General features: G+C 42.6%; 1 pseudogene; it reads left to right on the plus strand.

The window, feature by feature from the left end:
- The window catches only part of LOC111970768 (glutamate receptor-interacting protein 2-like), a 55,511-nt pseudogene that overhangs the window by 8,811 nt on the left and 28,180 nt on the right, over positions 1-18,520 (plus strand).

The following is an 18,520-nucleotide window of genomic DNA, read 5'->3' on the forward strand; positions in this document are numbered from 1 at the left end:
GACAAGAAAGACATTACAAATGTCATATTATATATATACAGTGTCTGTAACAATGTACAAATGGTTTAAAGCACACAAGTTAAAATAAATAAGCATAAAATATGGGTTGTTATTACAATGGTGTTTGTTCTTCACTGCGTTGCCCTTTTCTTGTGCGACAACAGGTCACAAATCTTGCTGCTGTGATGGCACACTGTGGAATTTCACCTCAGTAGATATGGAGTTTATCAAGATTGGATTTGTTTTCAAATTCTTTGTGGATCTGTGTAATTCTGAGGGAAATATGTCTCTCAATATGCGTCTACATTGGGCAGGAGGTTAGGAAGTGCAGCTCAGTTTCCCAACCTCATTTTGTGGGCAGTGAGCACATAAGCCTGTCTTCTCTTGAGAGCCATGTCTGCCTACGGCGGCCTTTCTCAATAGCAAGGCTATGCTCACTGAGTCTGTACATAGTCAAAGCTTTCCTTAAGTTTGGGTCAGTCACAGTGGTCAGTATCTGCCACCTGTGTACTCTCTGTTATTAGGCAAATAGGCATTCTAGTTTGCTCTGTTTTTTTGTTAATTCTTTCCAATGTGTCAAGTAATTATCTTTTTGTTTCTTCATGATTTGGTTGCGGTCTAATTGTGCTGTTGTCTCATATTAAATATCAATCAAGGGGCTTTTATTGGCATGGGAAACAATGTTGTTAACATTGCCAAAGCAAGTGAGGTAGATAATATACAAAAGTCAAATAAACAATAAAAATGAACAGTAAACATTACACATTACAGACAGTTTCAAAACAATAAAGACATTACAAATCATATTAATATATTGCAGTGTCTGTAACAATGTACAAATGGTTAAAGCCACACAAGTTAAAATAAATAAACATAAACCGTAACTCCTCCTCTCTTTCCTCTCATAACCTCTCTCCCCTTAATCTCTCTCTCTCTTAAACTCTTCTCTCTTTAACCTCCCTCTCTCTCTCCCTCTCTCTCTCTCTCCCCTTCGTCTCTCTCTTAACCTCTCTCTCTCTCTTCTCTCTCTCTCTCTCTCTCTCTTCTCTCTCTCCTCTCTCTCTCTCGTCTCTCTCTCTCCTCCTTCTCTCTCTCTCTCCTCAACTCCTCTCTCTTCTCTCTCTCTTCACCTCTCTTGCACTCTCTTAACCTCTCTGTCACTTCTCTCTTCTTATAACCTCCCTCTTCTCTCTTCACCTCTCTCTCGCTCTCTCTCTTCTATTAATCTCTCTCTCTCTTAACCTCCTCTTCATTCTCTTACCTCTCTCTCTCTCTATTAACCTCCCTCCTCTCTCTCTCTTCACCTCTCTCTCACTCTCTTAACCTCTCTGTCACTCTCTCTCTCTACGACACATGGCCTATGTACTCCTCTAACATGTGAACTAAAGAAAGCCTTTCAGTCTCCATGAGAGACCATCCGATTCTCTTCTACACTGTTTATAGCATTCTGTTCTCATACAGACCACCAGTCACAGACTTGGGTTCAAATAGTATTCTAAATCTATTAGTGTTTGCTTTAGCCTGCCTGGAGTGCCAGATGGGCGGAGTTTACAGTTTTGCCACAATTCTGTTGGTTCCATTGCACCAGACAAGCTCAAACAAGCCCAGATAAAGTATTTGAAATGATTTCAAATATTATTTGAACCCAGGTCAACACCAGTCCCATGCCGCTAGCCTATGTACATTTTGATCAACATGCATTTAAGTATATTTATATTATTTGTCCTGTTTTTTGTGTAGACCTGGGTTCAAATAGTATTTTGAAATATTTCATACTTTAGTCGCACTTGATTGAGMTTTTCTGGTGCAATGKAACCGATGGAATAGTCCGYAAAAGTGCAAACCCCAAACCGTCCTGAATCCAACACTCTTTAACCCAGGTCTGTTTATAGCATCAACAGAGTGGAGGCTCTATCGTATCGCCTCGTCAGATATCACAGACAGACAGACAGACAGACAGACAGACAGACAGACAGACAGACAGACAGACAGACAGACAGACAGACAGACAGACAGACAAAGGCTTATCATTGTTTGACCTCGGTCATGATCGCTGTTCCTGCAGCTTGTGACTCATTGGCACACGCTCACATCCTGACTCATATGTTTGTGTATATCTAAGCAGATAAGGGAATCTGTTTTCATTTCTACCAAAGTGGGGCTTTTGGGTCAACTTAACGAGCTATTCTGCATGTTTACTGCTGTTATATAAACAACTCATGTTTTTAAACTGGATCTCTTTTAGTAAAGGGATTGTACCTATGTAAATAATTGATTACATTAAATCATTAGGTATGTTGGATGGGTTAAACAGGAGGCATGACAAATCATCATGATCCATCTTATAGGCACAATTATATTACAGTACTGCCATCTGGTATCAAATAAATCCTCTCTAATTTACCATCTCCATAAAGTAGGGCCTGGAGTTTTTCCCCACCAAGTATTTCCTGACTAGAGATTTTCCTGGTCAGGTCACGTTATCATGAAAAAACRACCTGCCTGGTCCCACTTAAGCTATGTGTCAACATTCCAGGACCCATAATAATTTATACTGATCTAGAATCAGGTCTCTCCCTGTCTATATAATCGTATTCATTATGATCTAARAGACATTATTATGATCCTGGATCAGCTTTCCTACTCTGAGACCCTGACACATACGGCACCATTTAACCTTTCGTCTTCCCCGTAGGACCGGAGCCATCCATGTGGGAGAYCGTATCCTRGCTATCAACAGTGTCAGTCTGAAGGGYAAGCCGCTCAGCGAGGCCATTCACCTACTACAGATGGCCGGGGAGACRGTCACACTCAAGATCAAAAAACAGGTCGACGGTAAGTGTTCAGAAAATCAATCAAGTTAATTAATAAAGGCGTTTTTTTTTATAACAGCAGCTGTCACAAAGTGCTTTTACAGTAACCCAGCCTAGACCTCAAAGAGCAAGCAGGAAGACTCCTCATCATTGCTGACGAAACAGATATTACAGTAGAGGTGGCAAGAAAGGTAATGGCGGCAGGTAGCGTAGTGGTTGGAGTGTTGGGCCAGTGAACCGAAAGATTGCTGGTTTGAATTATGTGAGCAAGGCACTTAAATCTAATTTACTCCAGGGGTGCTGTACTACTATGGCTGACCCTGTAAAACAACACATTACACTGCACCTATCATACTACTATGGTTGACCCTGTAAAACAACACATTACACTGCACCTATCATACTACTATGACTGACCCTGTAAAACAACACCTATCATACTACTATGGCTGAACCCTGTAAAACAACAACATTACAGCTGTACGCTATCAATACCTACTATGGCTGACCTGTAAAACAACACATTACACTGCAGCCTTCATACTACTATGATGACTGTAAAACAACACCTATCATACTACTATGACTGACCCTGTAAACCACACCTATCATACTACTATGCTGACCCTGTAAAACAACACATTACACTGTACCGTATGCATACCTACTATGGCTGACCCTGTAAAACAACACATTACACTGTACCTATCATACTACTATGGCTGACCCTGTAAAACAACACATTACACTGCACCTATCATACTACTATGACTGACCCTGTAAAACAACACCCTATCATACTACTATGACTGACCCTGGTTAAAACAAACACCTAATCATACTACTAAGACTGACCATGTAAAACAACACATTACACTGCACCTATCATACTACCTATGACTGACCGCTGTAAAAACAACACATATTCATACTACTATGACTGACCCTGTAAAACAACACATACACTGCCACCTATCAATACTACTATGACTGACCCTGTAAAACAACACCTACTCATACTACTATGGTTTGACCCTGTAAACAACACATTACACAACACCTAGTGCATACTACTATGGTTGACGCCTGTTAAAACAACACATTCACTGCACCTATCGGGGTATGTGACAATAAAAATCTAAATATATCTATATATATATATATTCTTGATTTCCCAACATGTTTGGGGGCCTGTTTGGGCCCTCTGGTGTCAGCCTGCACCTAATGAAAAGAGGATCATCTCCCAGAAGCTTGGCTGGGGTAAAACCCCTAAAGTCAGACAATAAAAGGTGTGATTGGTCCGCACTCAAAAGATGTTGCATAAAGCGGGATTGTTTTACAAATATTTCTCTCCATCAGGGATAGTGTACAACAAATGTTTGGGCTTTTCAGCTAATCGCGCTAGCCAAATACCAGTAACCCACCATCTTAAATGTACTTGCCAGGACTGTACGTCCTCTACATTTGCAATAGTAGGAGACGTACACCCTCAAGGGGTAAACAGTTTGAGGACGGACATCTGAACGTAACAAGCCATTTGTAGTTTGACATTTAAACAAACTGAACAAGACATAAATCCAGGCAGGGTTGGTGAATTTGATATAACTGGTTAGCTGAGTGATGCCTGTAGCTGGCTGGCTAGCTGAGTAATGCTGTGGCCGGCTAGCTAGCTGAGTGATGCTGTATCTGGCTGACTAGCTGAGTGATGCCTGTAGCCAGCTAGCTGAGTGATGCTGTAGTTGGCTGGCTAGCTGAGTAATGCTGTAGCCGGCTAGTAGCTGAGTTGATGCTGTAGCTGGCTGGCTAGCTGAGTAATGCTGTAGCCGGCTAAGCTAGCTGAGTGATGCTGTTATCTGGCTGACTAGGCTGAGTGATGCTGTAGCCGGCTAGCTTACCTGAGTGATGCTGTATCTGGTGACTAGCTGAGTGATGCTGTAGCAAGCTAGCTGAGTGATGCGTAGTTGCTAGCTGAATGATGATGTAGCCTGCTAGCTGAGTGATGTTGTAGCCGGCTGGGCTAGCTGAGTGATGCTGTAGCTGGCTGTCTGAGTGAATGCTGTAGCTGCTTAGCTACAGTGATGCTGTAGCTTGCTAGCTAAGAGCTGGCTGAGCTGGTAGCTGAGTGCTGCTGTAGCTGGTTAGCTGAGTGATGCTGTAAGCTGGTTAGCTGATGTGAGCTGTAGCTGGTGTAATGCTGAGTGCTGCTGTAGCTGGTTAGCTTGAGTGCTGCCTGTAGCTGGCTAGCTAAGTGATGCTGTAGCCGGCTAGCTGAGTGCTGCTGTAGCTGTCTGGCTAGCTGAGGGATGCTGTAGCTGGCTAGCTAAGTAATGCTGTAGCTGGTTAGCTGAGTGCTGCTGTAGCTGGTTAGCTGAGTGCTGCTGTAGCTGGTTAGCTAAGTAATGCTGTAGCTGGTTAGCTGAGTGCTGCTGTAGCTGGCTTGCTAGCTAAGTAATGCTGTAGCTGGCTAGCTAAGTAATGCTGTAGCTGGTTAGCTGAGTGCTGCTGTAGCTGGCTGGCTAGCTAAGTAATGCTGTAGCTGGCTAGCTAAGTAATGCTGTAGCTGGTTAGCTGAGTGCTGCTGGCACCAACTGCGGCTCTGGCTTCTACAGAACAATGTGGCCTCTGCCTCCTCTGTCAAGGCTCCAACACTGTCCAACAGATACACACTGTTAGTTGTCTTAGTGAATCCCCTAACAGCTCATCTTTCTAATTCATGTGCTATGAGGTCTGTGTGGTTCTGAGGTTTTACTCCCCAGAAAACCACACAATAATCATTATGTACAATGAAGGAAAACAACTGAACTTTTTTCAGCCTTGGTCACTTTGATCATTTCTCTGTGATTAAATAAAGTTATCCGCTCTGAAATTAGTATGATGTATGATCACATTAAAATGTTTCCACTGACAAACAGTTAAGGCTGTAATGCAGTCGTCTGGTGGTAAATCAAATGTTGTTTATGACACGCTGATTGTCATTACATTAGAAGGAACCACAGTCAGAGATGGAAACTTTCTTTGTTATAGAAGTAAACTGTGTAGCTGAATAGCGTGCAGTGGTTGTTGTTGTGATTGTGCAACGGGTGTTGTTGTGGCATTGGCTCTGACAAATAAACAAATAGACGACGGCATACATTTTCCAGACCTAGCAAGGTCAAATACAGGTCCCAGATACTTTCCAATACACGAGCTGCGCTGGATTTAGTACAGTGAAACCAATGGAATAATCCGAAACGTGCCAAAAGAACGCCAAGCTAAATCAAGAGCATCCCCAGTACTTTCACGTATTTCAGATTCATAATGTACTATCTATTTGAAAGTATTTGACATATGACCAAGGTCAGCTATTTTTCTCCCACCCTTGGACAGACGTATGACAACATTGTTTATTTTAGATTGAACTGTCCCAATCAGTACCCTATTCCCTATATAGTGCATTACTGTTGACCAGAACAGTAGGTTACCAGGTTATAAAGGGAGGGTATATTACAGGTTTTTGTTCAATTGCTAACAAGCGTCGGTCAATACTGAAGCCACTTTTTCAAAACTGTTCACACAGTCTGCATTACCGACATGCATCTTGGCCAAATAGTTCATCTCGCCTCCAAAACTCCCTCAAACCATCAAAACACTTACATGTACATGTCACATACATGACACATACATGTCTCAAAATAAGCTTGTTGGACCAAAACACTGGCAACAATTCTCACTCAGAAAGCATAACATTGTCTCTCATAACACACTGACCTACAAAACACTAACAACAGGAAGCATTACATAAAGTTTGAACTTTTCTCTTTGAAGTTTGAATGATTTTTCACATAAATCAGTATTTCATTATATAATAAGATTAACACCTTTGCTCTTTATTGACTGTTCTATAAATCAAATCAAAGTTGATTTGTCACGTGCGCCGAATACAACAGGTGTAGGTAGACCTTACAGTCAAATGCTTACTTACAGGCTCTAACCAATAGTGCAAAAAAGGTATTAGGTGAACAATAGGTAGGTAAAGAAATAAAACAACAGTAAAAAGACAGGCTATATACAGTAGCGAGGCTATAAAAGTAGTGAGGCTACATACAGACACCGGTTAGTCAGGCTGATTGAGGTAGTATGTACATGTAGATATGGTTAAAGTGACTATGCATATATGATGAACAGAGAGTAGCAGTAGCGTAAAAGAGAGGTTGGCGGGTGGTGGGTGGCGGGACACAATGCAGATAGCCCGGTTAGCCAATGTGCGGTAGCACTGGTTGGTCGGCCCAATTGAGGTAGTATGTACATGAATGTATGGTTAAAATGACTATGCATATATGATAAACAGAGAGTAGCAGCAGCGTAAAAAGAGGGATTTGGGGGGGGGCACACAATGCAGATAGCCCGGTTAGCCATTTGATTATCTGTTCAAGAGTCTTATGACTTGGGGGTAAAAACTGTATATCTTTGAATATTGTAATTTACTTGTGAAAAATAAAAAGTTCAAACCAAAAACATATTCCTGAAATTCCAGGCAATAATAATTATTTTTGAAAAACATCAACATGTATAGTATAACACTCATACTGTACAGTACTGTGAGGGTTNACCAGAGAGAGCCTTAGAGGCAGAGAGCACTGTGACTGGTGGCAGACTAAACCAGAGAGAGCCTTAGAGGCAGAGAGCACTGTGACTGGTGGCAGGGATAACGTTCCACCCTTTAGCCCAAGATAGACCACCTTGTCGATCAGAGCACATCCTCCGTTACACAACATGGCCCTCTGAGCCCCATATCATCTTCACCACGTGCATCCTCCATTGTCTGGAGAAGAGGCATGTGTGCGAGGGGATGGCGGTCGTACACCTTCCATCGCCATGCCGAATAAAACCTCTTCAATTGGGTTTAGGAATGGGGAATATGGTGGGAGGTATAGAACAATAAATTGTGGGTGGTCGATGAACCAGCTGCGGACCAGAGCAGCCCGGTGGAAACTCACATCGTCCCTCTCACTCCTTCACCTCTAGGTCTTTCTTCACCATTGACTTCCATTTTCCTCCAGAACAGGAGAGCTCATCTGTGGCCTTTTATAGTGCTTAAAGCTCTGATTTCTAAGTGAACAATTCAGCAACTAGTGTTTACACCTGTGAGGAGTGTGTGTTGCCAATTGGTGTATAGAGCTTGGCATTGTGATAGGCGTTGCTTTCCAAAGGGACATAAGATATTAATTGTGAATGTTGTGTCTAATGTAGAGAACTGTGTGTAGTGTTTTGCAAAAAAGTGTGATATAGAATTGAAAACTGAGTGTAAAGCAGGAATTGTGCTTGCAATTTTGCAGACTTAGGGTTTAGGGATTTGGTACATGAGTTTCAGGTTTCGGTGATTGTGGTTTCAAGTTCCAATTTTAGTGTGCAAACAATAGGAGAAAAACTGTAATCAGATCTATAGTTGGACCATAAGATGACCCATAATTCAGCTGACGATCTGCTCCCCTGAGCAGAGCTCTCACAAAATATACATTGTGATAATACGATAATGTGAGTGAGCGCTCCACATGAGAGAGATGATGGAGTTATACAACAGGCTGATTGAGGGATCACCACTCTTGCAATATGGCCCGAGCTTTTACTGTGAAGCTGTGGTAAACAACGACTCGCGCCGTGAACGCACTCTCGAACGTCCCAGCCCAGGGACGGACGTTGGACGTTGACTTTGAGAATAATGTGTCATTAGCTTAGTGTTGACGCAGGGTTGAAGTCCTGGGCTAGCGCTGCATAATTTATTAGATTCCATTGCCAGTGATTATTTCAGATTGAAATTGATGTGATCCCGTATTGTTCTGCCCTGTTAAGCTGTGCCGAGTGAGTAATGGCGCTGCAGTGGAGAAGGGGGAGGAGCAGAGTGGACAGGACAGCGAGAGACAGAGACAGGGAGACAGAGAGACAGAGAGAGATAGAGGGAGAAACAGAGAGAGCTCACAGCCAGCAGATGGATACTGTAGTGCAGCCAGGACACAGCTAGCTAGCTAACGTCACTGTGATTGTGGAACTCCTCAAAAGTTTTGGGAATGTGGTATAGACCCCTTATGTAATGTTGTTCTGTTAGTTTTGCTGGGTGGTTAATTAACGGGTGATGGTTTGTTTGTTATTTTCAGTGTGAAAGTGTTATTAAAGTGTTTGTCTGGGTGACAGAACAAGATAGGTGTGTGTTTGAGTAAATGTCTGGGTGTGTGTTTGAATAAATGTCTGGGTGTGTGAATGAGTGGGTGTCTGGGTGTGTGAATGAGTGGATGTCTGGGTGTGTGAATGAGTGTGTGTCTGGGTGTGTGAATGAGTGTGTGTCTGGGTGTGTGAATGAGTGGGTGTCTGGGTGTGTGAATGAGTGGGTGTCTGGGTGTGTGAATGAGTGGGTGTCTGGGTGTGTGAATGAGTGGTGTGTCTGGGTGTGGTGAATGAGTGGGTGTCTGGGTGTGTGTGAATGAGTGTGTGTCTGGGTGTGTTGTGAATGAGTGGGTGTCTGGGTGTGTGAATGACGTGGGGTGTCTGGGTGTGTGAATGAGTGTGGTCTGGGTGTGTGAATGTTAAATCAAAATCAAATCAAATGTTATTGTCACATACACATATTGAGCAGATGTTTTTGCAGGTGTAGCGAAATGATAGTGTTCTAGCTCCAGCAGTGCAGTAATTCTAACAATACACACAAATATAATAGTAAAATAATGGAATTTAAAAATATATAAATATTAGGATGAGCAATGTCAGAGTGTCATTGACTAAAATACAGTCAATTAGAATAACGTATTTACATATGAAATCTGTAAAGCAGTATTGTAAACATTATTACATTTTTTTCAATTGCTAACAAGCATCAGTCAATACTGAAGCCACTTTTTTAAAACTCTTCACACAGTCTGCATTACCAACATGCATCTTGGCCAAACAGTTAATATCATCTCCAAAACTCACTCAAACCACAAAAACACTTCATACAGGTCTCAAATAAGATCGTTCGACCAGAACACCGGCAACAATTCTCACTCAGAAAGCATAACGTTGCCACTCATGACACACTGACCTCAAAACACACTAACAGGGAGCATTACATAAATGAACTTTTCTCTTTGAGGTTTGAATGATTTTTCACATAAATCAGTATTTCATTATAGAATAAGAATAACACCTTTTCACTTTATTGACTGTACTAAAGTATGTAACAAGAATGAATCAGAAATGCAGCAATTTGCTTCAAAAGCCTTTATTTTTTCTACATCTTTGCATATTGTAATTTACTTAAAAAGTTGAAACAAAAACGAATTCCTGAAATTCCAGGCTTGCAATAATAATTAAAAAAAACATCACATGTATAATTAATCTGTCATACTGTACAGTACTGTGAGGGTTCTAGTTCTCATCAACATGTATAATATAATCACTCATACTGTACAGTACTGTGAGGGTTCTAGTTATCATCAACATGTATAATATAACACTCATACTGTACAGTACTGTGAGGATTCTAGTTATCATCAACATGTATAATATAACACTCATACTGTACAGTACTGTGAGGATTCTAGTTATCATCAACATGTATAATATAACACTCATACTGTACAGTACTGTGAGGGTTCTAGTTATCATCAACTGTATAATATAACACTCATACTGTACAGTACTGTGAGGGTTCTAGTTTATCATCAACATGTATAATATAACACTCATACTGTACAGTACTGTGAGGATTCTAGTTATCATCAACATGTATAATATAAACACTCATACTGTACGTACTGTGAGGGTTCTAGTTATCATCAACATGTGTAGTATAATCACTCATACTGTACAGTACTGTGAGGATTCTAGTTATCATCAACATGTATAATATAACACTCATACTGTACAGTACTGTGAGGATTCTGTTTCATCACATGTAGAGTATAATCACTCATACTGTACAGTACTGAGAGGGTTCTAGTTATCATCAACATGTATAAATATAATCTGTCATACTGTACAGTACTGTGAGGATTCTAGTTATCATCAACATGTATAATATAACACTCATATGTACAGTACTGTGAGGATTCTAGTTATCATCAACATGTATAATATAACACTCATACTGTACAGTACTGTGAGGGTTTCTAGTTATCATCAAATGTATAATATAAACTCATACTGTACAGTACTGTGAGGATTCTAGTTATCATCAACATGTATAATATAACACTCATACTGTACAGTACTTGTGAGGATTCTAGTTATCATCAACATGTATAATATAACACTCATACTGTACAGTACTGTGAGGGTTCTAGTTCTCATCAATATGTATAATATAACACTCATACTGTACAGTACTGTGAGGATTCTAGTTCTCATCAACATGTAGAGTATAAATCACTCATACTGTACAGTACTGTGAGGATTCTAGTTATCATTAACATGTATAATATAACACTCATACTGTACATACTGTGAGGATTCTAGTTATCCATAACATGTATAATATAACACTCATACTGTACAGTACTGTGAGGGTTCTAGTTATCATCAACATGTGTAGTATAATCACTCATACTGTACAGTACTGTGAGGATTCTAGTTATCATCAACATGTAGAGTATAATCACTCATACTGTACAGTACTGAGAGGTTCTAGTTTCATCAACATGTAGAGTATAATCACTCATACTGTCAGTACTGTGAGGATTCTAGTTCTCATCATATGTATAATATAACACTCATACTGTACAGTACTGTGAGGATTCTAGTTATCATCAACATGTATAATATAAACACTCATACTGTACAGTACTGTGAGGATTCTAGTTATCATCAACATGTATAATATAACACTCATACTGTAGAGTACTGTGAGGATTCTAGTTATCATCAACATGTAGAGTATAATCACTCATACTGTACAGTACTGAGAGGGTTCTAGTTATCATCAACATGTAGAGTATAATCACTCATACTGTACAGTACTGTGAGGATTCTAGTTCTCATCAATATGTATAATATAACACTCATACTGTACAGTACTGTGAGGATTCTAGTTATCATCAACATGTATAATTAACACTCATACTGTACAGTACTGTGAGGGTTCTAGTTATCATCAACATGTGTAGTATAATCACTCATACTGTACAGTACTGAGAGGGTTCTAGTTGTCCCTCTCTCCTGCATTTGGCCACAAGTTCTCATCAACATCACATCTTATGTCTTCTCTGGCGATGCATCTTGGAAAGTATCTTCTGGAATATCTAATCCAACCCTGGCAGTCTTCAGGAGAAGGTCTCCACACCCTGGCGGTCTTCAGAGAAGTGTCTCTACACCTGGCAGTCTTCAGGAGAAGTGTCTCCACACCTGGCGGTCTTCAGGAGAGTGTCTCCAACCTGACAGTTTCAGAGGAAGTGTCTCCACACCTGGCAGTCTTCAGGAGAAGTGTCTCTACACCCTGGCAGTCTTCAGGAGAGTGTCTCTACACCCTGGCAGTCTTCAGGAGAAGTGTCTCTACACCCTGGCAGTCTTCAGGAGAAGTGTCTCTACACCCTGGCGGTCTTCAGGAGAGTGTCTCACACCTGGCAGTCTTCAGGAGAAGTGTCTCCACACCCTGGCGGTCTTCAGGAGAAGTGTCTCCACACCCTGGCGGTCTTCAGAGGAAGTGTCTCCACACCCTGGCAGTCTTCAGGAGAAGTGTCTCTACACCCTGGCAGTCTTCAGGAGAAGTGTCTCTACACCCTGGCAGTCTTCAGGAGAAGTGTCTCTACACCCTGGCGGTCTTCAGGAGAAGTGTCTCCACACCCTGGCAGTCTTCAGGAGAAGTGTCTCCACACCCTGGCAGTCTTCAGGAGAAGTGTCTCTACACCCTGGCAGTCTTCAGGAGAAGTGTCTCTACACCCTGGCAGTCTTCAGGAAAAGTGTCTCTACACCCTGGCAGTCTTCAGGAGAAGTGTTCTACAACCTGGCAGTCTTCAGGAGAAGTGTCTCCACACCCTGGCCATCTTCAGGAGAAGTGTCTCTACACCCTGGCAGTCTTCAGGAGAAGTGTCTCCACACCCTGGCAGTCTCCAGGAGAAGTGTCTCTACAACCTGGCAGTCTTCAGGAGAAGTGTCTCCCCACCTGGCCATCTTCAGGAGAAGTGTCTCCACCCTGGCAGTCTCCAGGAGAAGTGTCTCTACACTGGCAGTCTTCAGGAGAAGTGTCTCCACACCCTGGCATCTTCAGGAGAAGTGTCTCCACACCCTGGCAGTCTTCAGGAGAAGTGTCTCCACACCCTGGCAGTCTTCAGGAGAAGTGTCTCCACACCTGGCAGTCTTCAGGAGAAGTGTCTCCACACCCTGGCAGTCTTCAGGAGAAGTGTCTCACACCCAGCGCCATCTAGTCTTCAGGAGAAGTGTCTCTACAACCTGGCAGTCTTCAGGAGAAGTGTCTCCACACCCTGGCCATCTTCGGAGAAGTGTCTCTACACCTGGCAGTCTTCAGGAGAAGTGTCTCTACACCCCTGGCAGTCTTCAGGAGAAGTGTCTCCAACCCTGGCAGTCTTCAGGAGAAGTGTCTCCACACCCTGGCGGTCTTCAGGGAAGTGTCTCCACCCTGACAGTCTTCAGGAGAAGTGTCTCCAACCCTGGCAGTCTTCAGAGAAGTGTCTCCACCCCTGGCGGTCTTCAGGAGAAGTGTCTCAACACCTGCAGTCTTCAGGAGAAGTGTTCTCCACACCCTGGCAGTCTTCAGGAGAAGTGTCTCCACACCCTGGCAGTCTTCAGGAGAAGTGTCTCCACACCCTGGCAGTCTTCAGGAGAAGTGTCTCTACACCTGGCGGTCTTCAGGAGAAGTGTCTCCACACCCTGGCAGTCTTCAGGAGAAGTGTCTCCACACCCTGGCAGTCTTCAGGAGAAGTGTCTCTACAACCTGGCAGTCTTCAGGAGAAGTGTCTCCACACCCTGGCAGTCTTCAGGAGAAGTGTCTCCAACTGGCGGTCTTCAGGAGAAGTGTCTCCACACCCTGGCAGTCTTCAGGAGAAGTGTCTCCACACCTGGCGGTCTTCAGGAGAAGTGTCTCCACACCCTGGCAGTCTTCAGGAGAAGTGTCTCCACACCCTGGCGTCTTCAGGAGAAGTGTCTCCACACCCTGGCGTCTTCAGGAGAAGTGTCTCCACACCCTGGCAGTCTTCAGGAGAAGTGTCTCCACACCTGGGTCTTCAGGAGAAGTGTCTCCACACCCTGGCAGTCTTCAGGAGAAGTGTCTCCACACCCTGGCGGTCTTCAGGAGAAGTGTCCCACACCTGGCAGTCTTCAGGAGAAGTGTCTCACACCCTGGCGGTCTTCAGGAGAAGTGTCTCCACACCCTGGCAGTCTTCAGGAGAAGTGTCTCCACACCCTGGCAGTCTTCAGGAGAAGTGTCTCTACAACCTGGAGTCTTCAGGAGAAGTGTCTCACACCCTGGCAGTCTTCAGGAGAAGTGTCTCCACACCCTGGCAGTCTTCAGGAGAAGTGTCTCCACACCCTGGCAGTCTTCAGGAGAAGTGTCTCCACACCCTGGCAGTCTTCAGGAGAAGTGTCTCTACAACTGGCAGTCTTCAGGAGAAGTGTCTCCACACCCTGGCATGTCTTCAGGAGAAGTGTCTCCACACCCTGGCAGTCTTCAGGAGAAGTGTCTCCACACCCTGGCAGTCTTCAGGAGAAGTGTCTCCACACACTGCATTCATGGCCTCCAGTAAGGACATCTGGTCATGTGGATGTTGGTCATAAACCTTCCACCTCCACGCAGAGACAGACTCCTCTATGGGGTTTAGGAAGGGGGAGTATGGAGGCAGGAATAGTATTGACATCCTGGGATGTGCAGCAAACCAGTCTGTGACTGCAGCAGAGTGGTGGAATGCCACATTATCCCACACAACAACGAAGGTAGGGGAGTTTCTTGCCCCTCTCTCCTCCGCTGGCACAAGTTGATTATGCAGATTCACCCAGARAATAAATGAGCCTCTCTGTATTGTAGGGGCCAATGAGTGGTTTGTGTAACAGCAAAACATCATTGGACAGTGCTGCACACATTGTGATGTTAGCTCCTCTCTGGCCAGGGACATCCATGGTTGCTCTCTGTCCAATCACATTTCTTCCCCAGCGGCGTGTTTTTGCCAGGTTGAATCCAGCTTCATCCACAAAGATGAATGTATGTGTAGTTTGCCTGGCTTCCATCTCCATTACTCTCTAAAATACAGTAAATCCACAGTTTTACAGTATTTTACAGTATGCATAGCTGTGTATGTTCCCTGTTTGGTTATTGAACAGACATCTTATCTGGACATATTGATACCAGAGTTCTTTCACACATTCACCGTTTCTGTCAAAGGGTACAGCTGCTTCATCCTTGTATCTCTAGGACTCTGGCAACTGTCATTAAGCTGGCCGTATTCACATTCCCAAAAGTGATATTGTCTGCCAGCACTCTGTCCCGGATTTCCCACAGTTTTATTGCATTGTTGCCGATTACCATGTCAACGATGTCAATGTCCTGCACATCTGATAATATTCTGCCTCTCCCTCCTGTGGGAGGCAACCTTTGGATCCTACTGAAAAACACAAAACAATCAATATATTTCAAAATGTGACCATACTGTATTGTACTGTAATATGTAGTTCCATTATCATTGAAGGATGCACATCTCACCTGTTGTTCTGCCGGAAAATGTGTACTATTGATGCAACTGTTGAACACTGCAGATTTGGTTGCACCCTTAAACCGTCCTCTCTCAAAGAGAGACCATGGTTTACAACATGGTCAATAATTGTGGCTCTTACCTCATCAGAGACCACTGCTCTTGGTCTTCCTCTCCTTTGTCCTCCAACACATTCTCCCTCTCCCTGCCACTCTTCTCTCCCCACCTACCTGTCTTCCTTGGTCCATGGTTCCAAACGAAATCATTCCGAAGCCGTCCTCTTTGTCTGTTTGGTAACGAGACTAAAAACGGAGCACTTGGGTAGGCTTTCAGCTGAAATCAGCTGTTTTTGGAATGTTTAAACATTCTGATGAGATGTTCTATATGTTTCCATCAGGTTACTGCAGAAATGCACAGCATTTTTCCATCATTCTATTTTGAATGTGTTTTTAACAGTTTTGGAAACAGTGTGTTAGCATATGAAAACGTGCTGCAAATATATAGTTTTGCAGGTAGTGGAGTGTGGATGAGAAAAGAGGTCATGGATTTCGGGAGAATGTGGTCATTGAATGCATTTTGTGTGAAAGCAATGACAAATGATTCACAGTTTGGTCCACATACACTTTTGTTTTGCTGACTGTGTGAAGAGTTTTGACAATGTGACTTCAGTTTTGACCAATGCATGTTAGCAATTGAAAAAAGAAACCTGTAAAGTGACTAGTGTTCCATTATTAACCTCTACGGGATCGGTGTGTCCCGCCACCACCGCGGGACGGTTGAGCTAACGTAGGCTAATGTGATTAGCATGAGGTTGTAAGTAACCAACAAAATTCCCARGACTTAGACATATGTAATATGGGCAGAAAGCATCAATTCTTGTTAATCCTTTATTTTATTTCACCTTTATTTAATAACCAGGTAGGCAAGTTGAGATCAAGTTCTCATTTACAATTGTGACCTGGCCAAGATAAACCACATCTAACTGCACTGTCCAATTTACAGTAGCTATTACAGTGAAATAATAGCATGCRTGCTATTGTTTGAGGAGAGTGCACAATTATATACTTGAAAATATATTAATAAAYCAATTAGGCACATTTGGGCAGTCTTGATACAACATTTTGAACAGATGTGCAATGGTTCATTGGATCAGTATAAAACTTTGCACATACACTGCTGCCATCTAGTGGCCAAAATCGAAATTGCGCCTGGGCTGGAATAATACATTATGGCCTTTCTCTTGCATTTCAAAGATGATGGAACCAAAAAAATAAAACAAAAACGCATGTTTTTTTCTTTGTATTATCTTTTACCAGATCAAATGTGTTATATTCTCCTATATTAATTTAACATTTCCACAAACTTCAAAGTGTTTCCTTTCAAATGTAATGCATATCCTTGCTTCAGGTCCTGAGCTACAGGCAGATTTTTAGGCGAATATTGAAAAAAGTTTCCGATCCTTAAGAGGAAGTGGCCAGTCATTCCATGTCTATGTATGTATTCCATTATTAAACAGTGTTCGATGTACATAGGGTAGCAGCCTTGCAGGGTCAGTGATTCCATGTCTATGTATGTATTCCATTATTAAACAGTGTTCGATGTACATAGGGTAGCAGCCTTTCAGGTGCAGGGTTGAGCAACCGGGTGGTAGCCGCCTTGTGATGGCTATTTAACAGTCTGATGRCCTTGAGATAGAAGCTGTTTTTCTGTCTCTCTGTCCCCTTTGATGCACCTGTACTGACCTCGCCTGGATGATAGAGGGGTGAACAGGCCGTGGCTTGGGTGGTTGATGTCCGTGATGATCTTTTTGGCCTTCCTGTGACATCGGGTGCTGTAGGTGTCCTGGAGGGCAGGCAGTGTGCAGACCGCACNAATAATTGTGGCCCTTATCTCTTCCTCTCCTTTGTCCTTCACACATTCTCCCTCTCCCTGCCACTCTTCTCTCCCCACCAACCTGTCTTCCTTGATCCATGTTTCCAAACTAAATCATTCCCGAAGCCGTCCTCTTTTGTCTGTTTGGTAACGAGACTAAAAACAGGACACTTGGGTAGGCTTTCAGCTGAAATTGCAATTACTTTTTGTTTGGAATGATTAAATATTCTGCTGAGATTTTCTATATGTTTCAGTCTGGTTACTGCAGAAATAAACGACATTTCCCATCATTCTGTTTTGAATGTGTTTTTAACCGTTTTGGAAACAGTGCGTTTGAAAACATCTGCTGCAAATATATAGTTTTACAGGTGGTGGAGTATGAAGGACAAAAGAGCTGATGGATTTCAGGAGAATGTGGTCATTGAATGCATTTTGTGTGAAAGCAATGAAAAATGATTCACAGTTTGGTCCACATACACTTCTGTTTTGCTGATTGTGAGAATGCGTTTTGACAATGTGACTTCAGTTTTGACCAATGCATGTTAGCAATTGAAAAAAAATGAAAAAGATTTTACCAGTAAACTACCAGAGTTTTGTTAGCTTTCAAGGTTTCATTTTATAAAATGACTCCTAGTGGCCTTGGATTAGCTAACACAACATGCCATTGGAACACAGGAGTGATGGTTGCTGACAATGGGCCTCTGTACTCCTATGTAGATATCCCATAAAAAAATCAGCCGTTTCCAGCTACAATAGTAATTTACAACCTTAACAATGTCTGCACTGTATTTCTGATCAATTTGATGTTATTTTAATGGACAAAATATGTGCTTTTCTTTCAAAAACAAGGACATTTCTAAGTGACCCCAAACTTTTGAACGGCAGTGTACATAAAAACACACTAGTGATCTAAAAAGTGATTTATTTTTTGGGTTAAAAGTTCAGATATCTTTGCACATCCCAGTTACAAATTGAAGAAATGGCCACAGCTACACTACAGGGTAAGTCTATACGCTGTAGGCAGAAAGTTCAGCTGGTGTCTTTTTGGTACAGCTGCTTGGCTGTGGTTTGGTTTTGTGGTCAGAGCCAAGCAAAAGGGATGGGTCCCCTCCTTCAGTAGACAAGTGAACTCTCGTCTTGTGGCCTCGTCTCTTTTTGCCTCCAGCCTAGGGAATGTGGGATGGGTCCCCT

This window comes from Salvelinus sp. IW2-2015, linkage group LG11 (assembly GCF_002910315.2).
Source record: "Salvelinus sp. IW2-2015 linkage group LG11, ASM291031v2, whole genome shotgun sequence".
NCBI classification, from domain to species: Eukaryota; Metazoa; Chordata; class Actinopteri; order Salmoniformes; family Salmonidae; genus Salvelinus; species Salvelinus sp. IW2-2015.